General features: G+C 50.3%; 2 long non-coding RNA genes across 2 annotated transcripts in view; both read left to right on the top strand.

The window, feature by feature from the left end:
• LOC131517744 (uncharacterized) overlaps nt 1-17,534 on the top strand; it is a 68,718-nt gene extending 51,184 nt beyond the window's left edge. Inside the window, exon 2 of the long non-coding RNA XR_009264787.1 lies at nt 16,865-17,534. This is a non-coding gene — a long non-coding RNA (uncharacterized LOC131517744). The remainder of the gene's footprint in view (nt 1-16,864) is intronic.
• Nucleotides 17,535-19,074: 1,540 nt separating this feature from the next.
• LOC131517743 (uncharacterized) lies at nt 19,075-20,528 on the top strand. The gene is made up of 2 exons (XR_009264786.1): nt 19,075-19,899; nt 20,091-20,528. It is a non-coding gene; the product is annotated as an uncharacterized LOC131517743 (long non-coding RNA).
• Nucleotides 20,529-25,640: the final 5,112 nt, after the last annotated feature.

Here is a 25,640-nt window from a genome sequence, read left to right as displayed (position 1 = left end):
CGCCCCCTGCCCCCCGCCAGGAAGAGGCTGTAGTTGATTCAGCTTCTGACCAGCTTCCCAGGAGAGACGCGCTCTTTGGCTGTAGCACAAGTATCTTGGGGGGCCGTTCAAACCCATTCTTGCCCATTCTGTTACGTGAGCATCTTTGATGGGATGCTCACGCTCCCCTGTGTTATGGGAGAGGTAGATACAGTTCTGTCTTGTTTTAGCCACCGTTGGCCTGGGGTGGTGTGGAGTGGCCGACCTCGTATCCCAAAACTAACTCTCGGCTGGTTGGCTCTACCCTTCACAGCCAGCCTTCTCCCGGGGACCTTTCTGAAGCATCTGTCCACCTCCGTCCAACCAGCCTCCTCAGCTTCCCCAGGTGTGCTCTCTCTTCTCTAGCCATCCATCGTTGGCCAAGCTTACGAGGTGCAGCTCGCATCATCTCTGGGTTCGGGACGGAAATTCCATCTGTGGGGCTTGGCCAGGTTACCTGACCTGTCCAAGACTGACTTTTCCCCTTGTATAATGTGAATAACAATAATGTGATGTTTGGGCACTGGGTGAAGTGATTGGCAGGTATTAACACATTACACTTAATCCCCATAGCAACTCTATGGGTTAGATCTTATTCTTATCCCCATTTCACAGATGAGGAAACTGAAGCACAGAGAGGTGTAGTAAGGAGAACACAGCTTTACTGAGGTGTGGAGAGGAAAAAGAGGTGAAAAAGAAGAAAAAATCCTGAGATATTCGAGAGATAGCAAAAATGCCTAACGTTGGGGTAATTTTCAGCGGAGAAGGAGAAGAGAGGGGTAGAATGAGGGAACAGCGATACTTGAAGTTTTGCCAGCGACACACTTACTGACAAATGATGAAACACATCAGACTCAGGAATGACTGTGACCTCCACAAAATACACCTACAGCGAAGACTAAATCAAAGCGCGGTAAAAACAATGCCGATGAGAAAACTCCAGAGGAGGCAGGGGCATACGGCACATTCCCTTCCAAGGAGCGATGATACTATTTGAGGATTTCATAAGATTTAATAACAGAGTTATTTTCAGAATTGAGTGTGAAGGTGAGCATTCCTTGTAGACGGCAAAATGCCACATGCTTATTTATATTGTGCGTTTATACAGAAGGATACGTATCTGTGCCCCCGATGGCTCCGGACGTAATTCCGAGCACACAGAGAAAGCTCGCCTTCTGATTGAAATGACACCTTCTCTGTTTTCCTTCCCAAAGTCTAATTCACATCTTGTGTTGCTTTAAAGTTTCTGACATCAGACTTCTATCTCTGGCCGTGAGGGAGTGATGTGTCAGAGCTTAGATTCAATACATGAAACGACTTCTCCACTCATTAGACATTAGTAAGTATAGGACGATGATCCTGGGAGAATGGGGGCCCATGGAATGAACCCAGTGACTGCCCTGGCTTCCTGCCTGGAGGCAATTCGGGGTCATGGTGCAGAGAGGGAGAATCTAGACGGTGCCAGGTGGTCATACTAAGTTGAGAGAGAGAAAGATAACTGAGTGGGATCGAATCTGCAAGGAAGAGCACCAGGGAGGAGGGAGTTACACAGAGAAAGACTTCCAGAAATGGGATTGGGGCTCCCCGCATAGTTGGCTAGCTACTATTCTGCACTTACATAAGGCTAATCACTGTGAGGCTGGGCTGGGAATGGCTTCCGGGGAAAGGACAATTACTAGGGAGCAAGAAGATGAATAGTGCCCAGATCTTACCCAGGATCAGGAATGATAAAAGATTCTGTCAACCAGAGGACAGAGATGTCATTGGATACAGGTGACATTTCATAAAGAACCAGAAGGGTCTGGCTATGTCATGAAGGTAAAATGGTCCTTGAAGAAGGGGATGTTCTACACCTGCCCATCGGAATACAAACAAAGCCCAACATAATGAAGACGTAAAATTCACAGTTCTAACATCTTGTCAAAATGTACCATGCCAACAAGCAGGAAAACATGGCCCCCAAACAGGGGAAAAGTCAAGCAGTGGAGGCCGACCCAGAAGTGACAAAGATGACGACAGTATTATAGAAGGACATTAAAACGGTCATTATAAACATGGACAATGTGCTTTAGGATGTGAAAGAAAACATGAGTGTAATGGGACTGAAGAGGAAGATATATATATATATATATATATATATATATATATATATACACATACACACACACACACACACACACACACACACACACACCCAATGAAAGTTCCAGATATGGAAAATACAATAATACAGCATTGGGGATAAAAAAACTCACTGGGTAGAATTAACAGTAGATTTCACATGACAGAGGAGACAAAAAAAAAAAAAGAAAAAAAAGAAAAGATCCATATGCTTGAATTTTAGCAACAGAAGCCACCCCAAAGGAAAGACTGAAAGAAAAATAAACAGAGTATCAGTGACCTATGGAAAAGAAGCAGCTGGGTTGGCGTACCTCTAATTAACATTCTGGGAAGAGAAGAGACAGAACAGAAAAATAGTTGAGGTAAGGACCATTAAAAATTATCAGCTTCGATAAAAACTATAAACCCATAGATCCAAGGACCTCTACAAAAGATCCTGGTTTATTCAACCAGGATAAACGCATACACAAACAAAATCCATAATCAAACTGCTGATAACCAGTGTAAAGAAAACATCTTAAGAACAGCTCAAGAGTAAGGACCCTTTACTTATCAAGGAACAAGATAAGGATATTGAAGACTTCTTATCAGAAATTATGCAAGTTAGAGACAGTGGAAGGGCGTCTTTGAAGTTTCGAAAGACAGACAAGCAAGGAAAATCCCGTCCATCCAGAACCGCATCAGCCAAAGAAAACAGATCTCCAAAATGAACATGAAATCTGTACTTGAACAGAAAAACAAAACCTGTGTGAACTTGCCGTAAGCGGACCTGCTTTATAAAAAATATTATAAGAAGCTCTTCCAGCACATGGAAGATGGCACCAGATGCAATGGTAGAAGTGATAAATGTGTTTTTACACTTCTTTGTGGGCAGCTTAATTCCTGAAACGTTTGCTGTTAGTCACCAACGGGGCCACCTGAATGGGAGTTTTTGTGGGAAAGCATGGTATTATAAATTCAACTTCAGTAATAGATACAGAGCTGAGCAGTCATTCTGTTTCTTCTTCAGTCAGTTTTGTGTTTGTGTTTTTCAAAAAAAAAAAAAATGTGTCCATTTCATCCAGGTTGTAGAATGTTCGGCCTAAACTGGTTCATCGTCTTGTCTTGCTATCCTTTTAATGTCTTTAAAATTTGTAGGTAATTTCCCCTCTTTCACTTCTAATATTAGAGATGTGGGGGCGCCTGGGTGGCTCAGTCGGTTAAGCGTCTGACTCTTGATTTTGGCTCAGGTCATGATCTCACGGTTCTCAGGATTGAGCCCTGAGGTGGATTCTGTCCCGACTCTGTGGAACACGCTTGAGATTCTCTCTTCTTCCTCTCTTTCTCTGTCCCTCCCCTGCTTGTGTGCGCTTTCCCTCTCTCTCAAAATCAATCAATAAAAAGAAATCTGTACCTTTTCTTTATCAGTCTTGTCAGATGTTTATTAATTGTATTGATCTTTTCAAAGAACTAGCTTTTGGTAATATGGATTTTCTCTACTGTTTTTTTTTTTTTTTAATTCCTATTTCACTTATTTCTGCTTTGTACTTTCTTATTTTACTTTGGCTTCAATTTGCGTTTTCCCTCTAGCTCAAAGTGGTAATTGATTTAACATCTTTCTTCTTGTCCAATATGAACATTTAAAGTGGGAACATTCCCCTAGTCAGTACTTTAGCTGAGCCTCAGGTATTAGAATGCATTGGGGTTATATTTTTACTCAGTCCAAAATATTTTTTAATTGTCCCCGTGACTTTATTATTTTTTTGTATCCTATAGGTTATTTAAAACTGTGGATTATATTTAAAATTCCGACATTTTGGAGATTTTAAAAGATCTCTTTCTGTTATCGATTTATAATATAATCTCATTTTGGTCAGAAAACATATTCTGTATGTTTTCCTCCCCCCTGCCCTTTTCTTTTAATTTAATGAGATTTGCTTTATGATCCTGGATACAGTGTATCTTGCTCAATGTTCTGTGTGTGCTTCATGAGAGTATGTTCCACGGACCCAGGGTAGAATTAATAGAAATATTAATTAGGTCAAGTTGGTTGATAGTGTTCTTTTTAAAATTTTTTTTTTAATGTTTCTATTTATTTTTGAGACAGAGAGAAACAGAGCATGAGCAGGGGAGGGGGAGAGAGAAGGGGAGACACAGAATCCAAAGCAGGCTCCAGGCTCTGCTCTGTCAGCACAGGGCCCGACACGGGGCTCGAACCCACAAACCGTGAGATCATGACCCGAGCCAAAGCAGACGCTCAACCGACGGAGCCACCCCGGCGCCCCGGTTGATAGTGTTCTTCAAGTCTTCTCTATCCCTATTAATTTTCTGTATACTCCATCAATACTGACAGAAGACTGTGGAACTCTTCAACAAGTTGTGAATGTGTTTATCTTCCCAATCCTTTCAGGGTTTGCTTCATTTATGTTAAAGTTTTGTCAAGTTTTGAAGAAGGATAACTATATTGGAGGACTTGAGCTGCCGGATTTTAAGATGTTAAGGTACACAATAGGAATCGAGCGAGCGTAGCTTGAGTGGGAGGAGAGACACCCAGGTCAATAGAACAGAATGGAGAATTGGACCTGGCATATGCAGTCAGTTGAGTTTTTATAAAAGTGCCGCCGTTCGACGGGGAAAGGGACAACTTTTCAACAATTGGTGCTCAAGCAACTGGTATCCACATGGGAAAATGGGAAACTTGACTCTTGTCTCCTGCCTTATGAAAAAGGGTTAACTCCGAGTGGGGCATAGAGCTATCCCTAAAACCTGAAGGAATAAAACTTCTAGAAGAAAACGTTGGAAAGATCTTTTTGCCTTGGAGTAGGCAAAGTTTTCTTAGGACACATGTGCCCAAACCAGTAACCTGGTGTGTCAACTTTACCGGAAGCGTAAACTTGCTCTTTAGAGAATGTTTATCATACACATCTTATAAAACTCTGTACCTAGAATGTATGAAGTACTTTATTAAAAATGAGATAATATGGAGGCAAATCCCACTAATATTGGGGAAGCTTATTTGGAAAATTAGAATGGGCTTATTTTACTGTATGTAAGTTATACTTTTAACCCCCAGAGGGGACGCACATATTTTTTTTTTTTCTTGACAGTTCTGCTTCCATCTAAGATGGGGTCCTGGGGGCTGGATTTACCCACATGCCTGAAGCAGCCATAACACTGCCAAATAAAAACCATCTCTGAGACAGGAGACGTGAAATAACAGTCTTCAAGACACTGGGTACTAAGCAACAGAGGGCTTGGTTCCCTGAAAATGGGAAACGACGGAGTGAACCCTAGGCTTGCTCCGGCTTACTTATGCTTTGACAAATCTCTGGGCTGCACAAGGAAGGGAAACCCTGATGGAACCTGGCTGGCTTGCCACGTTGAGGCCACGGAGCTGAGAGTCCAGGGGGACCAACATGGCTGAGGTTAGAAGTGTGGAAGAGTGGGGAGAAGAGAGCTATACGGAGATGAGTCCAGAGAACCGCAGAAGTACCTTCTGGGCTATTCTGTACAGCACAGTCAACACATATGAGGAATTGCCTGGAGTCGGGGGACGATCCATCCAACAGGCACAGGATCAGAAATAGTGCCTGTTCACTCCTGAGAGCCTGGCCAAACTCATAACTCACAGACATTGGTGGAATTCTCAGGAGGGTCTTGCCACACTAGTGGGGAGTAAATAGACTGAGCGGTGTTCTAGACCCACCTAATAACTCGTAGAAAACCATGCCTGAAAAATCAACTTTTTCCAAGTAACTTACTGTTGTCCTTCGGTTATGCCAAGAAAGCCCCCCTCTCCCCAACTATTTACAGAATTACCAGAAATCCAGCACCCCACAAAGTAAAAGTCACAATGTTTGGTATATAACCACGAATTACCACACATGTAAAGAAGGGGGGATATATGACCCCAAAAGAGGAGAATAATCAATCAATGACAGTTGACCTAGAACTAGCACAGAGGCCATATTTAGCAAAGACACTGACGTGGTTAATATAACTATTCTGTATGTTAAAAAGTCAAGTAGAGACACGGCAGATATAAAAATGACCCAAATTAAATGTATAGAGATGGATATTGCACCATGTGAGATGAAAAATATGCTGGGTTCGATGAACAGGAGATTAGACATTGCAGAAGAAAAGATTAGGGAACTTGAAGACACGAGGTCATAACAATAGAAACTATCCCAAAAGAAGTACACAGAGACAAAAGATTAAAAAAAAAAAAAAAAAAAAAGAAGAACAGAGCCTCTCAGTAATCTGTGGGAAAACTTCACATGGCCTAACAGAAGTGCAACGGAAAACCCTGAAAATGAAGGCGGGGGAGGGGACAGGAAGGCCATACCCAGACATAGTGGCCCCCAAATTTCCAAATTCTGTGACACTACTAACGTATAGATCTAGGAAGCTCAATGAGCCTTAAAGACAAGAAAAAATGATGAGAACCGTATCAGAGTATGTCGTCATCAAGTTAGTCAAACCAGTAAAGTGTTACACGGACCTGGAAAAGAAAGACACATTCTACACAGAAAGACGATGGTCTCAACCCAGTGTTCTCTACCTAGAGAAAATATTTTTCAAACGTGAAGGAGATTCCAGACACACAAAATCCAAAAGAATGTATCGTCAGCAGGAAATGGGCCAGAAAGTCCTTTCAGCAAGTGGAAAATGATACCAGATGAAATAGGGGTCCGCACAAGGGGATGAAGAGCGTTAGAAATGCACACTACGTGGGTAAACACAGAGGGCATCTTCTCATTATTTCCACCGCTTTGGAAGAGAGCTGGCCGTTTGAACCAAAATTGTCCCAATGCTTTTTGGGGATTGTGACGTGTGTCTAAGTTAAATGTAGGAAGTGTCAAGATTCCGTTGGGAGAAATGGAAGTGATGTTCTTCTGTGTGAAGAAGCTACCTCTTGAAGGTGATAATATGACATGAGAAAGGTGTATACCACAGACCCTAAAACAACCATTAAAATAAAAGAGCAAAGACATGTAGCTAATAAGCCAGCAGCGAGGAGAACATGGAATTCCTTGCGTGAATCTCTGCAAAAGATCTAATGTAGAACGATAAATGTAAATACACTTGCTGCCTGGAGCTGTCATTGCCAGGAGAGAAGACCAGTTGGCTGAAAGCGGGTCTAAGGAAACTTATCAGGGTGATAGAATTATTCTGCACCCAGTTACTTGAGTGTATGCCTTTGTCCAGACTCATTGGGAGACTTGGAAGGAGTCCATTGTATTGTACATGATCGATCCCTTTCATCCCCAGTGTGTCACAGAAATTTCTTGTGTCATCATCGTCGCCATCATCATCATCATCATCATCATCAGCATTGCCACCATCACGACCATGGCACTAATCATGGTAACATTTATTCAGTACTCATTACAGGCCAGGAGCGGTGTTAAGTGATTTGTGCGTGTCAGGTCCTTTCCATTGTCATCGCAAAACACATGAGTCAGGTGTTTTTACTATCGTCTATTTATTGGCGAGGAGACGTGGGTGTACAGAATTTCAAGCCTGGGATTTAATTTCTGGCAGCCCAACTCAAGAGGACAGTCGATTGATATCTGTACCTCCTTGCCTTCCCCTTTCCACATCATGCTTACGTTTCTACAGGAAAGAGGGTCATGGAGCTCAACCGACTCTACACGTGCAAATTGCCGATTCTGTCGTTGTAATTCTCCCCTGCCGGTGCCAGTGACAATGTCCTGGGGGAGCTCATCTGGTTCGTACTTGACTGAGGACGGTCTCTCATCTGAAGCACTGCGATAAATTAAAGAAACGGGGACCGTCACAAAGGCCTTCACGGAGCCAACAGCACTCAAGTGCAAGCCAGGGGATAGCTGTTGTGGTCAGAGGCTCAGAAGAGAAAAGCAAAAAGCACTCTCTTTGAAATGAGAGGGAGGATCAGTGGTTTCTTTAGTCAGTCAAAAGTACTTAGGGACTGTATATACAATAAAATCTCAGTTAAGTAGAAAAATCTTAAGTACAAACACACACATCAATGCGGGCTTACATGTTTGTAGAAAAAAGGATCAGAGAGAGAGGCACCAATTGATACAGCTGTGATTTTTATGAGTGGGAACGGTGCGTGCTCTCTATTTCTTTCTTCTTTGTGCTTATCTGTGTTTTTCATATTTTCTGTGGAAACATATGTTACTTGGATAATCAGATTTTGCAAGGAAAAGAAAAGTGCTTTTCAAATGAAGGAACCGAGCGCTGTGGATACAGAATTCCAGCCCTAGATACGGGGCTTACATGGAACGAAGGCTTTGTGGGCGTATAGACCTGCACAGTGTCTGACCCAGGCTTTCCAAAATCCCTGCTGGACCCCCGCCGGGGATCCTGGTGGTCCGGGCGTGTCATCTTGTTTCCTGCTGCCAGGGCTCGGTGTTCTTCTGAAGGGACTCTTCAGGAGTTGGTGACTAAATATTTAGAGAAATCGCGACTCTCCCTACAAAGCTAACGGGCTAGTGACTCGCGTATTGCACTTTCTAGGCATCACGGGCCCTGGGACGTCTTAGGGTACCTCGTGCTTTTATTTTCTCTGTTCACTTTCCTCTTCAGCTCTGCTAGTTTGGCCTGTTGTTATTAAATGAGAAGATGCTTGTCAGCCATATAATTTCCCCTTTCTTTCCACCAAACGGCCCTTTCTCCTTTGAGAAACTCGCTAAGTGTATGGACTGGTGTGGAGGGGGGTGCGGCAGCCGGAAACCTTTGAATCCCTGCTCTGCCCCCTCTTCTGTCCGTGACCTTGAGCCATTATGTCAACTCTCTGTGCCTTGGTTTCTTTTTCATTACTTTTTTTCTTTTCTTTTTTTTTTAATATTAGATATAATTTATTGTCAAATTGCAACACCCAGTGCTCATCCCAACAGGTGCCCTCCTCCATGCCCATCCCCCAATTTCCCCTCTCCCCCACTCCCCATCAACCCTCAGTTTGTATTTTAAGAGTCTCTTATGGTTTGCCTCCCTCGCTCTCTGTAACTCCCCCCCCCCCACCACCATGGTCTTCTGTTAAGTTTCTCAGGATCCACATATGAGTGAAAACATACGGTATCTGTCTTTCTCTGCCTGACTTATTTCACTTAGCATAATACCCTCCAGTTCCATCCACGTTGCTCATTACTTTTTTCCTTATCATCCCTTAAAATACAGAAATCCTATGAAAGACTATATAGAACATATATTTAGGTCTAAAGTGTAGTGACCAACCACCCATGACCCCGTAATTTGCATCCACCTATTTTCCTCCCTGCCTCCCTCAGAGATAGCCACCACCCTAAATCAGTTCCTTATACTCTTACTTTAAAAAAAGAAAAGAAAGAAAGAAAATCTCACTCAGGGGCGCCTGGGTGGCTCTGTCAGTTAAGTGTCGGACTCCTGGTTTCGGCTCAGGTCATGATCTCACGGTTTGTGAGTTCGAGCCCTGGGTCGGTGGTTCTCCCGGGTTGGGATTCTCTCTCTCCCTGCCCCTCCCTGCCTCTCCCTCTCTCTCTCAAAATAAAGAAATACACTTAAAAAAAAACCCTCACTCATGTATTTCTGCCTAACCATATACTGTTTAATTTTATTTGCTTTTGGACTCAATAAAAATGTTATATTGCTACATGTGGCTATAGTTTATTTGTCTCCGTGGCTACATACTGTTCCATTGTATGGGATGTTTGGGTTAGGTTCTCTCATGGATATACCGAGGGGTGGGGATTGTTGGGCCATTAAATGCGTGAACGTTCAACTTCACAAAGAATGCCACATCGTTTTCCAAAGTGTTTGTGTCTATTCACACTCTGTTTATCTGTATACTCTCCAACACTTGGTGTAGCCAGACTTAATTTTTGCCAATAAACTGTAAAGTAATAGCTTATTGATGACCTTAATTTACATTTTTCTGGTTACTGAGGAAACGAGTCCACATACCTATGTATACACATTCATCCCAATACACATGTATTCTGTAGAACAGCTATTTATGTACTTTATTCATTTTTAAAATTTGATTCCTTCCCTTTTGATTTGGAGTTCCTTATATATTTTGGGTGCTAATCATTTATTTTTTACATGTGTTTCAGACATTATATCCCAGTGGTTTTTCTTTCCACTGTTTTCCGGCGGCTTTTGATGAATGTTATTAATTGAAATAAAATGGATTAATCTTTTATGTTATGTTTCACACTTTTTTTGTGTGTCGTATACCAAGATAAAAATGTATTGTCTTATATTTTCTTCTAACAGTTCTTGCTTTGTTTTCCACATTTAAGACTTTAATTCATTTAGAAGTGATTTTGTTAATGGTTTGAGACAGAGATCTAATTCTTGCTTTCCCCCATATGAGTAGCTGTTAATACTAGAACCATTTGCTAAATGGTCCCTTCTGTCTTCACTGACCTTCTGTGCAACCTCTGCCATACGTTAAAGTGTCACATATGGGTGGATTTATTTTGAGGCCCTCTGTTCTGTTCTGTTTTGGTGGCCCTCTTGCCCATCTCCAGAGCAGTATCACACTATCTTATCTGCCCTAACTTTATGAAGAAGCCTTCCCATTAGGACAAGTTTCTAACTTAACTCTTCTCTAAAAGTGCCTGAAATATTCTCGATATATAATATAAATATAAATATAAATATTTTATAATCAGTTTTCAATTCCATGAAAAACCCAGTTACAATTAAAAGAATTTTTTTTTTTTTTTTTAATTTGGGCATTTGAACTGGAGCCCTCCTTTCAGGAGAGACGGACATCTCTGTGATATTGACTGTTCCTATCCATGAACATGTGCTATCTCTCCATTTACTTAAGCAGTCTTTGATACATTTTTAATAGAGTTCAATACCTCTAGAGTTCAATGGAGCTTAAAGCATACAGACTATACCCATTTCCGATTAAATTCATTTCAGGATACCTTTGATTTTGGTCGCCATTATGAAGGGCGTCTGGCTTTTTACTAATGGACTCCCAAGTATTTGCTGATAGTGCACAAAAGTGTACAGCCAGCCCCTTGCTAAAGTTATTAGCCTAGTGATATTTGTGTAGATTCTTTTGAGACTCCATGTAAATAATCGTCTCATTTTCTTTATTGTAAAAGAGATACAGGGGTGCCTGGGTGGCTCAGTCGGTTGAGCATCTGGCTCAGGTCATGATCTCGCGGTCCGTGAGTTCAAGCCCCGCGTCGGGTTCTGTGCTGACAGCTCGGAGCCGGTAGCCTGTTTCCGATTCTGTGTCTCCCTCTCTCTCTCTCTGCCCCTTCCCCACTCATGCTCTGTCTCTCTCTCTGTCAAAAATAAACATTAAAAAAAATAAAATAGATATAATAGGAATAACAATAAAAATAATTCACCTTCTTATGACTTATAAAGGACTTATACATATAAAGTGCTTAGAAATCTGAGCTACGTTAAGTGTCATTATAATTATTATCATTTTAAAGGAATGGCTTTATCTCTTTTATAAACGTTTTACATGCCATTATAAAAACTGAAGCAATACAGAGATGTGCAAACAAAACCAACAAATTGCCCACTGCCCAGAAACAAATAGGGTTAACATTTGGTGAACGTTCTGCCAGACTCCTCTCTAGTGATAAATAAAAACGAAGAAGAATAGAGAGATAGACAAGACGAAATTATTTCTACAAAAGTAGCGTCATATTTTACGGGATTAAAAATACGAAATTGAATGGGGCGCCTGGGTGGCGCAGTCGGTTAAGCGTCCGACTTCAGCCAGGTCACGATCTCACGGTCTGTGAGTTCGAGCCCCGCGTCAGGCTCTGGGCTGATGGCTCAGAGCCTGGAGCCTGTTTCCGATTCTGTGTCTCCCTCTCTCTCTGTCCCTCCCCCGTTCATGCTCTGTCTCTCTCTGTCCCAAAAAATAAAATAAACGTTGAAAAAAAAAATTAAAAAAAAAAAATACGAAATTGAAGTTTTATTTGAGTTTAAAAACAGAAGAGGAGTAAATGCTGAACTTGGGACTAATCCCCTCACCACAATAGACATCTTTAAAGACCTGACAGAGGCCAAGGAAAACGACCTTACAAACCAGTACGCAGACGAGTCGTTAAGTTTTAAGGTTTTGTAGCCGATCTCTGCTCCCCGCCACGCGAGACGGGCGAGTGGTCAGCACCCTGCTCTGTGATTCCTCCTTTGTCCACCTGCTTTTGTTGTCGGCTTGGGCTCTTCTCGACCAGACAGCAATGCCAAAGGTGTACGTGGGACTGACACCTGACGAGGAGAAGGGCAGGGGGAGGCGTCAGTCTCTGGTGCTGACCTAGCAAACCCTCTCCCAGTCCTGAGGAGCCCCGGAGCATGGGCTTCCCTTCCAGGCCATTCTTTCCTTCTTTTAAAAAGTTTTTTTTGGGGCGCCTGGGTGGCGCAGTCGGTTAAGCGTCCGACTTCAGCCAGGTCACGATCTCGCGGTCCGTGAGTTCAAGCCCCGCGTCAGGCTCTGGGCTGATGGCTCGGAGCCTGGAGCCTGTTTCCGATTCTGTGTCTCCCTCTCTCTCTGCCCCTCCCCCGTTCATGCTCTGTCTCTCTCTGTCCCAAAAATAAATAAAAAATGTTGAAAAAAAAAAAAAAGTTTTTTTTAATGTGTATTTATTTTTGAGAAAGAGAGAGAGACAGACAGAGAGCAAATCAGGGGAGGGGCAGAGAGAGGGGGGGGGACACAGAATCGGAAGCAGGCTCCAGGCTCCCAGCTGTCAGCACAGAGCCCGACGCGGGGCTTGAACCCACAAACCGTGAGATCGTGACCTGACTTGAAGTCGGACGCTCAACCTACTAAGCCACCCGGGCGCCCCCATTCTTTCATTCTTTTTACCATGTGTGATGGGGCAGCCCAATCCAGTCTCTCTATTTGTGTGACGTGTTCTATGCGAAAACGTCGTTTTCCCCATCTTACCTGGGGCAACCTTGTCTTTCTCTTTTCTGAGCCGTACTTCGGAGGCTGCATGTTGCGGGCAGTCAGGCTACCTGTGCTCTGTGGGAGGGAGCAGGTAGCCTCGCTAGGCTGAGGACCGCTGGCCCTGGGGGCCACAGCTGTGACAGCTGAGTGTTCTGTCCCAGAGCCCAGTCAGCCCAGCTGAGGGTGCGTTCTCCCTCCCACGGGCATCAGATTGCTGTTCCCACTCAGCACGGGGCCCAGGTAGGGGTGCCAGGAAAAATACAAGATGCCCGGTTACATTTGAATTTCAGATAAACAACCAATAATTTTTTAGGATAAGTATATCCCAAACAGGACATTTTGGGCACTTTTTTTTTTTTTAAGAGAAAGAGAGAGAGCGAATGTGAGCGGCAGAGGGGGCAGAGGGAGAGGCAGAGAGGTCCTAAGCAGGCTCCAGTGCAGAGTCTGATGTGGGGCTGGATCCCACAGCTACAAGATCGTGACCTGAGCCAAAATCAAGAGTGGGACACTTGACCGACTGTGGCACCCAGATTTACGTGCTAAATCTGGTACCCTCATGCCCTGGAAAATGGCAAGCGCTTTTTTCCCTCGGCCGAGCCGCCTCTGTAACACGCAGAGACTTCTAGAGGTTTTCACTTCACTTTCGCCAGGCTGCCCATGCACACCAGGCATCGCGGGAGCTTTGTGGCAATTCTCAGTATTAATTTCTTTCCTCAGAAAATCCCCCAGGATTATTCCTGCTACTTAGTCATTCCACACCTGGGGGCCTGTACCTTCCTGTCCCCCTTCACCCGTTTTGCCCATCCCCCCATCCTCTCCCCGGCAACCATCGGTTTGTTCTCTGTTTCTGCTTTGCTCATTCATTTGTTTCGTTTCGTAGACGCCACACGTGAGTGAAATCATGCAATATTTGTCTGACGTCTTTCCCTCAGCACAGTACCCTCTAGGTCCGTCCATATCGTCACAAGTGGCAAGATCTCATCTTTTTTTATGGCTGAGTGATACCCCATTTTATGGATATGCCGCAGCATTTTTGTCCCTTCATCCATCAGGGGACACCGGGGCTGCTTCCGTATCCTGGCTGTCGTAAATAATGCCGCGGTAAGCACAGGGGGGCTTATAACTTTTCACATTAGTGTTTTTGTTTTCTTTGGGTAAATACCCAGTTGTGCAATCACTGGATCCTATGGTTTTTCGATTTTTAATTTTTTAAGGAGCCTCCGTAGTATTTTCCACAGCGGCTGCACCAATTTACCTTCCTACCGACAGTGGAAGTGTGCCTTTTACTTGCTTATTTATTGACCGGCTACTTAGTGAACACCAGCCGTGCGGTCTTGGCCGCTAAGGTCATTTTGGTTTCTCCCCCCTGGGTTCTTATCTCCCCGGTAGGCTGACGGTTCCTTCGAGGCAGGAATGGGGGGGGGGCTGGGCTTTTCCAACCCCATGCGAAGGGCTCACAGATGTTTGCTGCACGGGTGATTGAAGAATGAGATACGGAGCTGCAGGGGCTGAGGAGAAGGAGGGGTCTCCGGGTATAGTAGGGCCGGGGGGACACGGACATTAGAGCCCTGGTCCCTCCCACCGCCCACGCAGGCTGGGCACTCAAAGACAGCCACTCACTGAGGGAACAGGGCGGCACGAACCACTAACTGAACTGCAGATCTGGCTTCACCTCTGTTACCTTAGACCAATGGTAGGTAGGTTGAAGGAACCCAGAAACCAACCATCAATGCAAAGATTTAAAGGCAAGAAAAATTAACCAGGCAGCGGGGGCTCAGGGATCAGTGAGACCCCCCCCCCCCAATTCAGGGCAGTGTGGCTGAGCTCCTGAGCAGCGGGGACTGTTCCCCATGTGCTTCTGGGGTGGAACAGGGAGGAGAAGGGAGGTCAGCCATCTCTGGAACATCTTGCCCACTTATCTTGGCCACACCGTCTGTGACCTTGCTGCTGCCGTGACTCAGTGGGTAGAAGTGACTAGTCCGTTTTCAGGCGTCCGCTTTACCCTTTCGGTTCTGGCTAATCCCAGAATCATTCCCGAATCATAGCTTTCCCCTCTACTTGTAGCGAGCTGGAAATACGTTTTCAGAATCCTCTTTTTTGCATGCACATAAGGCGGCATGATTTTCTCCCAAGGGGTGCTCCGGGAGGAAAGCTTGTGGGCCTTACCCCCTCCTCTGGGCGAGCTCCACCCTGAGAAGTCACGTGGGGATATGCCAGGGTCACACGCGGGTCTAAGTGAGTGGTGTCGAAGGGTTTGGTGCACGTTTGCGGCAGGCGTCTACACCAGGTGGACAAGCAGCCGGTGAGGACCTCCCGCTCTGGGTGCCGTGCTGAGTCAGGACACAGAGGGGTCACGCGGTGTTGGGGGGGGCAGAGCCCGTGGAACAGGGCCAGCACCCTTTCTCTGTAAGGCCCAGATGGTCGGTAAGTATCTTTGGCTCTGGGGGTCTGTCTTAGCCAGACTTATGAACAGGAGAATTTGCTCCCAGTTGCGGAGGCTGGAAATCTGAGGTCAAGATCCTGGCAGATTTGGTGTCTGATGAGAGCCCGCTTTCTGGTTCATCGATGGCCATCTTTTCGCTGTGGCCTCCCCTGGCAGCAGGGGTAAAGGAACCTTCTGGGCTCTCTTTTTATAACGGCAGTAATCCCAATCATGAGGGCTCTGCCCTCATGTCCTAATCGCTTCCCAAGGGCCCACATCCAAACACCATCACTCTGGGGGGTGGGTAGGATTTCAACACACGAATGGTCGGGGGACACAACCCTTCAGACCAAGGCACTGTCACAGTCAACATGCCAACTGTACCAACGCAGCGTGAAAGCCGCCGGAGACAATATGCCAAGAAATGGATGTGGCCGCGTGTCAATAAAACTTTATTTACAAGACCAGGCATCTGGTTGGATTCGGTCCTTGGGCTGTAGCTTGTTAAGTTGTATTTTTTGGAGAAGTTTGATTTGTGAGGTTTTGGTCGTTAGGTTAAGTCACCAGGAAGACGTAATTTGCCAACTTGGGATGGACTCTTCACTGACGAACGTGTCTTCTGAAGGGCTACCCGTGTCCGCGTCCCATTCATTCCCGCGGCGCAAGTCGTTTGGCTCAGGGAGACGGGAAAGGGAAATTTAACACCAACAGCGTGTTCTTAAAGAGGCGGCCACAGTGGACTCTGGAGTCCTGCCCGCCTGGTCCTCGGTCCTCATTCCTGTGCGTATTGCCGCGTGGGGGCTGTCGGCACTTCCCTCTCTGTGCCCGGTCGAGCCCGTGGGCCCCTGTGTCTGCTCCTCACATCCAGGGTTCCCAGGGAGTCTGTGCCTCTCGGTGCCCAGTACTGTGCCTGGGCGTCTGCCCTGGAACCCAAGAGTTCAGAGCCGCTGCTGGAAGCATCCAGCCACAAGCGGAAAGTAAACTGCCCCACGGAGACCGGCACAGAAACTGACGCTCGTGAGCAACGTCTGAAAAGCCGCCCGGGGTATACACGATGCCCGGGGCAGAACATAGCACTAACCCTAGGTGAACACGCGCCCCCGTGCCCCACAGGAGCAGGACAGCCCCTTCCTTCTAATGGTGATGATGTCCAGTGTTCAGTTTCCAGAGCACCGTGGCAGCCACCGCCCTCGGTGGCCGGTCGGTATTCGTTGCCCGTGGTCCAGGAGTGTGTTGGGGGAGCAAGAGATGGTGGGGGGTGGGAAGGGGGTGGAGGAGGGAGGAGCGGCCGGACAGGGGGCGTCCCCGGAGCATTCAAGCGGCCGGCCTCTCTTTCGGCCAGCTCCCGGGACCCTCCTCTCTCCCCTCGCCCCTCCACGCCTGCCTCTGGCCATCACTTCCACCCTGCCTCTTCCCTGCAGGTGCGGGAGCGTCCTCCTGCGTCCGTCCCTCTGCCGTCAGCTGGCCCCGCGGAGGGGATGGTGCGGACGGCGGCAGGGAGGGCACGCATCGCGGCCACACGAGGCGCCCGGGTGGATAAGGAACCACTTGTGCTGCCCACGTGCCGTGCCGGTCGGGATCGTACGAACACTCAGACGCAGGAAAAGCCCAGGCTGGGAGCGCCCGGAAGGGTCTTCAACGCCACCAAGATTTTTAAATCTACATTGGAGAGAGTTTTAGCCGGATTCACGGAGGGTCGGGTCCCAGCTGTTTCCAGTTATCGGCACGGTAACGTCCATACGTGAGCCGGTGATGACCAAACAGTTGAGGAAGGAACGAGGAGGAAAAGCCAGTGCCCCCAGCACCCGCCGGCTCAGCTCAGCTCAGCTGCCTCCTGTTTCTGGGTCTTCGCCTGAGTTGCCCCTGAGCTCCAGAGACAACACACCGATTTCAGGGGTTGCTCTGCTCTGCTGACTCGTCTGCTGACGCCCGCCCGCTCCCATCTTTGCTCATTATTGTTTTTGTTGCTTTTATAACTTTAGGCAGGTTCATGCGACTCCTACCCAGTTTATAATACATCATGAACTGGATTATGTGGGCACTGTCGTATTTGTGTGTATGCTGAAAATTATACATGCCATCCTTTCTTAACTATTTCTCCTTTTCAAGTTTATGTATTTATTTTGAGACGGGGCGGGGGGTAGGGGGGCACAGAGAGAGAGAATCCCAAGCAGGCTCCACACTGTCAACACAGAGCCCGACGTGGGGCTCGAATCCACTCACCGGGAGATCACGACCCGAGCCGAAACCAAGAGTCGGACGCCCAACCGACCGAGCCCCCCCCAGGCGCCCCATTGTAACTATTTCTAAATGCCCGGTTTAGTGGTCGTGAGTAACAGCACTGCCGTCCGTCCCCAGGATGTGTCCAACTTCCCAAACTGAGACCTTGCGTCCACGTGGGACACTAACTGCCCATCCCCCTCTCGTTTTTGGGTGACCCGCTTTTTGGGTGACCTGGTGGACGGGTTGGAGTGACCCACGCGGGGACCGTTTTCTCCAAACTCCGAGGAAGCGCACACGGTGTTGTAGGAGGTCAGGTGTGCCAGCTTCCCCTCCCCCTTGGAAGGGCGTCTCAGCACACCCGCGCCGCTGGGCCCCCGGGGTGGCACTGCCCATGAACGTGTTTTTAGAAAATCGTTTTGGGGCGCCTGGGTGGCGCAGTCGGTTAAGCGTCCGACTTCAGCCAGGTCACGATCTCGCGGTCCGTGAGTTCGAGCCCCGCGTCAGGCTCTGGGCTGATGGCTCGGAGCCTGGAGCCTGTTTCCGATTCTGTGTCTCCCTCTCTCTCTGCCCCTCCCCCGTTCATGCTCTGTCTCTCTCTGTCCCAAAAATAAATAAAAAACGTTGAAAAAAAAAATTAAAAAAAAAAAGAAAATCGTTTCGTTGTGGTAAAATACCCGTGGCATAAAATTCGACATCCTAACCGTTTTTTCAGTGCACGGTTCAGGGGCTCAAAGCACGTTCCCGCCTTTGTGCGGCCGTCAGCACCGCCCACCTCCAGAACTTTCCATCTCCCCACACTGAAACTGTCCCCATCCACCCTGTCCACCCCCCCTCCCCCCCGCCCCAGCCCCTGGAGGCCTCTGTCCCTGTCTCTCCGAGTCTGACTCCTCCAGGAAGCTCTCACATAGGGGATCATACGGGATCTGCTCTTTTTTCTTTTTTTAATGTTTTTATTTATTTTTGAGACAGAGAGAGACAGGGCATGAGCGGGGGAGGGGCAGAGAGAGAGGGAGACGCAGAATCGGAAGCAGGCTCCAGGCTCCGAGCTGTCAGCACAGAGCCCGACGCGGGGCTCGAACTCACGGAGTGTGAGATCATGACCTGAGCCGAAGTCGGTTGCTCAACCGACTGAGCCACCCAGGCGCCCCCGGGATCTGCTCTTTAATTCACTGCCCGCGCTCCCTGCTACCTGAGACGACTGTGTGTGCCCCGTGTCCCCCAGCGACCAGGCCAGCGCTGGGGGTCACAGGCCGGCCGTTCTGGCTCCAGAATTCCTCTGCCCTTCCATTGTCCTTGGCTGTCTGGGCGTGAACAGGGCTGAGACCTAAGAGATAGGTGCCGTCGGGGGAGTCCCCGTCTTACAGAGAGACACGTGGCTTGCAGGGCGTGTCACAGGGGGCGGCTCCGTCCCGCCTGTCCCCTGTGGCCTCCGTGAGGAGGGTGCTGTCGGAACAGGCCCCCAGGTCCCGGCCTTCCCTCCCGGCGGCTTCAGAGGCCAGGGACGCAGGCAGAACAACTCGAGGATCTGGTAGCTCAGGCCTGTGTTTGCAGGAAGTCTCCTTGTTTATATGCCACTTTCACCATTTCTCCTGGCAGGGACTTTCGCCAGCCAAGGCCAGAGTCATTCTGGGACAGCTGGCCCCCGAGCCCTGCTGAGGAGCCTGGACGCAGCCCTCTGCTCCGAGGAGCCGTATTCCTGGCCGGACATGAAAGGAAAGATTATAACAGCCCGTTCTCTGCCGGCTGCTTATCCCAAGCGGGAACCCAGCGAAATCCACGCCGCGAGCCCTCATCCTTCTCGTCTCGTCCCGCCAACCGCCGCATCCCGACGGGGTCTGATGAGGCCTGGGGGGTCTCGGGGTACACAGAGCCTGCGCCGCACCCCGTGGGCCGCTCGTGCCCATTCTGCGGAGGCGGCCGCTGGGGCTGAGGGAGGTGGCCGGTCCTCGAGTGACGGGTGATGAGTGACCGAGGTCGGGCTGCGATGGGATCCGCCCGTTGCAGCGCCCGGGTCCCTTCCTCCTTCCTATTTGTCTTCTGCAGGCCGAGGGGCTGGGCCTCGCCTGTACAGGGTGTTCCCTGCAGCTTCGGGATGGTGTTGTGTAATCCTGTGGCTGCGTGTGGTGTGTGGGACGCTGAGCGTGGGGGCCTCTGCGGGGTCAGGCAAGGTTAAGCCGAGGCCCGAGCCCGTGGCGTCGGATGGGAGCGGCCGACAGCACCCCCTCGCCCTGGGGTGAGCGGGAGCGGGAAACTCCCGGTCAGGACGCCAGGGCCCGGGGCGATTTATGGAGGGGGGAGCCTTCGGGGATGCCACCGGTACAGTGCTGTGAGACTCCTGCTCCCAGGGCTGCGGGACCTCGGGCTGGCCCTCCTGCCCTCGAGCCAAAACCACACCTATGCTGAGCGCTTTTAATATTTTCCTAGGGACCGTGGGGGCAGATGATTTACGGCCGTCTCCTCCCTTGGTGCCACGGCAGATGCATCCGGAGACGACGTGAGGACACACAGATGGGCGAGAAGAGTCTCCCATGAGGCGGCCCCGTCCCACTCGCCTGAATCAGAGGGTCCGGCCGCGCCCGGCGGGGGCCCCGGGTGGGAGCCGGGCTTCCTTGGCTTTCTGTGACTTTACAAAAGCATCGTGTTGTTAGCGCAGAGCTTTGGCACACCTGGGCCCGGCGTGCGAGGCTGCGCTGGAACAGAAGTGGTTCAAAGGGCAGGGCCGTTTGGCTGGCGCGTGGGCCACCCCAGCGCTCTCCGGCCTCTCCGTGTGAGAGCAGTAACTCTCCAGTGAGACGGAAACGGTTCTGAGATAACCGGAGAACACTGGCTTTCCACGCACACAAACAAAGCAGTTCAAATTTTTTTATTAGTTTATTATTTATTTATTTTTAGAGAGAGAGAGAGAGAGAGAGAGTGAGAGAGCAGGGGAAGGGCGGGGGGGGGGGGGGACAGAGATAATCCCAAGCAGGCTCCAATCTCAGCGCAGCACCCGACTCGGGGCTCGATCCCAGGACCCAGGGATCGTGACCCGAGCCGAAATCAAGTGTCGGACGCTCAACCGACTGAGCCTCCCGGGCGCCCCAGCAAGGCAATTTTTGAAGGCGAGGTTGTCCTGGGCCTGGAACCAGCCGCAGCAGCACGCTCGGCTGGCACACGGAGACCCAGGCTGAGCCTCAGCTAAGAGGGGCCCTCGGGTGTGGTCGTGTCCTGGTGTGGCATGGGGGGGAAAGACACGCCGGGGATCGAGACGCATGCACGTTCTAGAAAGGCCAGCAGATACAGACTGTGGACCTCGACCTAACCACCGCGGCCGTGGGCCTGGCTCGGCCAAGGCTGGCGGGGACCCTTGTGGGAGCAAGGGCGGGGGAGGGCCCTTCCACGGAGGTCGGCAAAGCTGCCGGAGAGAAGGGACCCCTGGGGGGTGAGGGATGACGGGACAGTGACAGGGGAGGCGAGGGCGGATGTAAGGGGCAGAAGGAGCTGTATGAACACAGCCTGGAAGCAGAGAGTGGTGCTCGAAGTTAAGAGTCCGGGGTGGCTGAGACACATAGGGTCTGGGCCGAGGACTGGTCGGGGGGACAGCTGCCAGGTTACCGACAGCTTCTGAAGCCACACGGATGACCACATCCTCAGGGCAACGGAGGAGCCGTGGCGTCTAAGAGGAGGAAGGGCTACGATCCACTCAGCAGATGCGCCCACGTGGTCCATACTGACCACGCGCTGCGCTCTGACCCCGTGCTAGGGGATGCCGAGAAAGCATTCGAGAAGGACCGCTCGGCACTGGTGTGCGGGGTCTCTTGGGGGATTGGAAGACCAGAGGCTCTGCGGTCCTCCTGATGGGAGAGTGGGGGGTGGAAGGGGGGATCCCCCTGGGTGATGGAAAGGGCGAGGTGGCCTGGGAATTACAGGAGCAGAGGGAGCTGGCCTGGCGGCCGCGTGGATGGGGCTGCGATGGGTGAGATGAGGTGGGGAGGGAGGGTGGATGGAGAGGCTGCTACTCTTGGGCTTAGGTGGTCATCACCGAGCCGGCTGCGGTGCTCGTGGGCTGTGGGAGGGACGGTGCTCCTCAGACCTCGGTGGTTTCAGCTCCTCCCGGGCGCGCTGTGCTTTTAGCCTCAAAAGGGGTACGACAAACACAGGCAAGCAGAACAAATTCTACGCTTTTGTGAGTCCTCTCCACGCGCGTGAGCACACTGCTGTTGGGGCAGGGACAGGAGACTCTCAGGGCCCCTGGGAGGGGGCGGGGTGCCCTACTGGTGAGAATGGACTTTGTGAGCCGGAAGATCAGATCCCTGCTTAAAAATGTGTGTCGAACGCTCAGGAGATTTGGGAGGGATTCACCAACGGGAGGGCTAGCTGAGGTTGATGTGGGAGGACTTCCTGGGGAGCACAGGGCCAGACACTTGGAGAGACAGTAAGGCTTAGTGCGGAGCCGGCACAGAGAGCGAGGGCGCCACGGGCCCGCCATCAGGCCAGCACGTGGATTCAAATACACGGGGAGCTCAGGAGCCGGGAGCGTCCGCTCCGTGTCCCTGTGACAGAAGTTCGTGGCCCCAGGGTGGAATTCTGCGGTGCCATGGGAACACTTGGAAGGGCAGATGGGCGGGAAGGAACAGTACAGAATGCTGCATTGACCTGGCCGGAGATGAGCTCACGTCGTGCCAAAGTCTGGTCATTTGTGGTGGTTGACAGCCTCGGGGCTGGCAGAGTGTGGGGACTCAAGTTCCTCAGTGTCTCCCAGGGGCTCGGGAGGGCAGCAGAAGTGTCCACAGACCACCCACCGTGTGTGTAAAGGACTGGAAAGTCGGACGACGGCCGGTCCGGCGCCCCATTTTATAGACAAGGAGAATGAGCCACCGTGACGAGAGTCACAGCTTCGTTTCATGCTCTTCTCAAACTGGCATCTGCCGTGCAAGGTTTCCAGGAACGTCCTCTTTCCAGAGGGATGTGGGAACTCAGGTCTGGATCGCTCAAGGTTTGTCAGAGAATTCTAGGCCCCCTCGGTAGATGGCAGCGGGGCAGCCTTACCTGGTTAGGTGTCTCGTCAGCATCTTCCTTACCGACTACCGTTAGAAGCTTTATCTCTGATTCCCAAACATGAAGCTTCCATTAGCCAGGTGGCCGTCGGGCCGGCTTTGGCAGTAGGATTCCATTTCTTCTCTGGCCTTTACTTTCATGGTGATAGTGTGTGTGTGTGTGTGTGTGTGTGTGTGTGTGTTTCTCCAGTACTGTGAGCTTTTCCAAGGCCGGCCACTTTTGTAACAGGTGAGCCTGAGCTGCTGACCCAAGTGGCCTGGCCCGGGGACCCAGCCCTGCCCCACACCGTTGCTGCCCTGCGCAGGGCTGCAAACGGCCTGGGCTCCAGAGATCCAGCCACGAGCCAGCTCCATTCCCCAGGCCCCCAAGTAACTTCTGACCTTAATCCACCTCCGTGGTAAGATTTGTTAATTACCGCGCTCCAGACCGCTTTGTGCCAAGAAGTTCAAAGCGTCTTCCGGTATTAACCCGTCTGTCCCATTGGCATCCCAGGGAGAGCCGAAGGGCCCGCCGTCCTGCGACTGCCATTCATCCGTAGGCTACCGGGCACGTCAGGAGGGGGCTGGGCCGACCCTAGAGCAGGGCTTGGCCTCAGAGCCCTGCTGAGTCAACGGCAGGCCTGGAAAAGAAGCTGAGTTTCCCAGCCTGGGCCTGGGGCCACGTTGCCAGTTCAGGCTTCCTTCCTTACAAAACGGCCATTGTCCACAGCTCCAAAGGCGCACCCCCCTCCCAGCACGCCGCGTAAGTCGTTGTCACAAGCTAGGTGCCAGCAGCACCAGGGCGGTGTGCGTGGAGCTCGGAAGACGGGCGCTTGGTCATCGGGGGCAGCAAAACATGGCCCTCGCCCTCCGTGAGCATCCGTTCAGAGCCCGCCCTCCCCCACACAAGGGTTTGGCCTCAGAGAGGAGCCGGCCACCTGTGTGGGGAGCACCGCAGCTGCGTGCTCCCCAGGGCTACCTACCAGGGCGGGGCTTCTCCCCGGGGGCGCTCGGGAGGGGGCCGGGGTCCGAGGCAGCTGGACGAGGAAGAAACAAGATGTTCTTTCTCCTGCCTGTATTGCCTCCGTGCTCCCAAGGTTCCACATTGTTTTTCATGATCAGCCTAATTTTCGTCCAAGAACTTGGTAAAACTGGAGAAGACTCTTAAACCTTTTTTTTTTTTTCGTAAACAAGTGCGCTTTTCTGGCCAGATGTTTCTTTTTTCCTGGTTCTTACGGGGCTGTGCCATTGAGCTGTCCGGCTGAAACTGAATAAATCTTTGTTTTACGTCTTCTTTGGTCCTTTACAACTAAGGACCTCAGGAAGGAGTCAGATCTTTTAATCCTTCTGGTCTTTGCCTTGAATGACCTCGCAAATGCACCATTAGCTAAAAAATCTTAAGAGATATTTTTGTCACTGACCTGAGAGCACATTCCCAAAGCCCAGGACCCTAATACTGGAAGGGGTAAATCGTGCCCGGAATGTAATAACCGGGCATGGCGTGCCCCAGCAGGTGCCATTAAGAAGAGAAAGCATTTCTTTTTCACGAACGGTGGGTCTTGCGTGGTTAGGCGCACTTCAGCAGCGACCAAGACGGCGATGGCCTGTGTCCAGCTGAACCCCCCCCCCCCCCCGCCATTTAAAGCTGAGCCCTAAGTTGCACGGGGGTCCCACAGCCTGGTGTCACAGGAGTGAGTCTGCTAATGGGGGTATAGGATGATGCGGCAGTAGGTGAAAGCTTGAGGTATGGTGAAATGTTTTCACGGTTCCGGGAGAGCAGGCTTATTTCAGCTATTTTTACTTCTAAAAGGACCCTGGCAGGAGGCCAGCCTTGTAAAATCTGTTGTGAGTGAGGCAGCTGCAGCCAACCGCCGAGCACTCCAAGTGTAGGAGAGAGCAGGGAAGGATCTGGGCCTGGGTTTTGGACAGGTTTTCATCTGGGAGGAGAAAAAGCTATTGCTCAATCTTGGAAGTCGGGTTTTAGACCCCAGCGGCACATCAGACCGCAGGGCTGGCCTCGGGCCGGCCGCGGGCGAGATTGCAAAGCGGGGCAGCGCCCCTGGCTCCCCCGCGCCCCTCTGCCCGCGGGCCCGCCCCGCCAGCCTAGCCCCCCTGCCCATGGCAGGAGCACCCCATGCTCTGGGTGTCTCCTTGAAACATTCAGCAGAACTTACCCGACCCCGTTTCCTGCTCTCTGGAAATGCCCCGTGCCTTCTCCTGTCCCCCTTTCCATGTGTGCGGCGCCCCTGCCCTCCCTGTCATCCAGCCCTCCCCTCTCCACTCCTTCCCGTCCTCCCGCATTGAAGCTGTTGTCAGATCATGTCAGCTGTACCTCCATGGCGTCTCCATCACCCAGACGCTGTCAGCAGCCTCCTCCTGGCTGGTGCGTCCCACCTGGGAGCTCTTGGAACATCATGTGTCTGCACATGCTGCAGACGGCTTTTCCTAAACCCGGCCCTGACCGTGGCACTCCACGCTCGTCAGTGGCTCCCTATTACCACAGACAGGAAGTCTGACGGGAAGTCCAGTCACCTCCCTCATGGCACTTAACTCACCATTCTGGACAAGAAGTCTGCCTCGTACGCCCTGGGCCCAGGCGACACGGGACAGAGGCTCCTCCTGTCCCCAGCCCTGTCTTCGCTCAGTCTATTGCTTCCACCTGGAGGGGACCCCCGCCCCACCCCGCTGAACGTCTAGAGGCCTCGAGAGCTGCTGAGAGAGAGGAGTTTCTGCACACAGATGGAAGAAAGTGGATGACAGGCCCATGTAGTTCTATAGCCAAAAGAATTATAGTCGTAAGAAAAACCCAGGAAGATATTTTGATACGGCCCCTCTAATGCATGTGTCCGGTGTAAGGGCCACGAGCCCTGGGCTGCAAGCCGTTACATTTCAGCTCGTTATTTAAGTGACACACAAGGGGAACACCCTGACCTCCTGTCTGAGCCATGCCCTCTCTAGC

The sequence above is a fragment of the Neofelis nebulosa genome, chromosome 7, assembly GCF_028018385.1.
Source record: "Neofelis nebulosa isolate mNeoNeb1 chromosome 7, mNeoNeb1.pri, whole genome shotgun sequence".
Lineage (NCBI taxonomy): Eukaryota > Metazoa > Chordata > Mammalia > Carnivora > Felidae > Neofelis > Neofelis nebulosa.
Note: the sequence above shows the minus strand (reverse complement) of the source record. Positions and strands in the feature narration are given on the sequence as shown.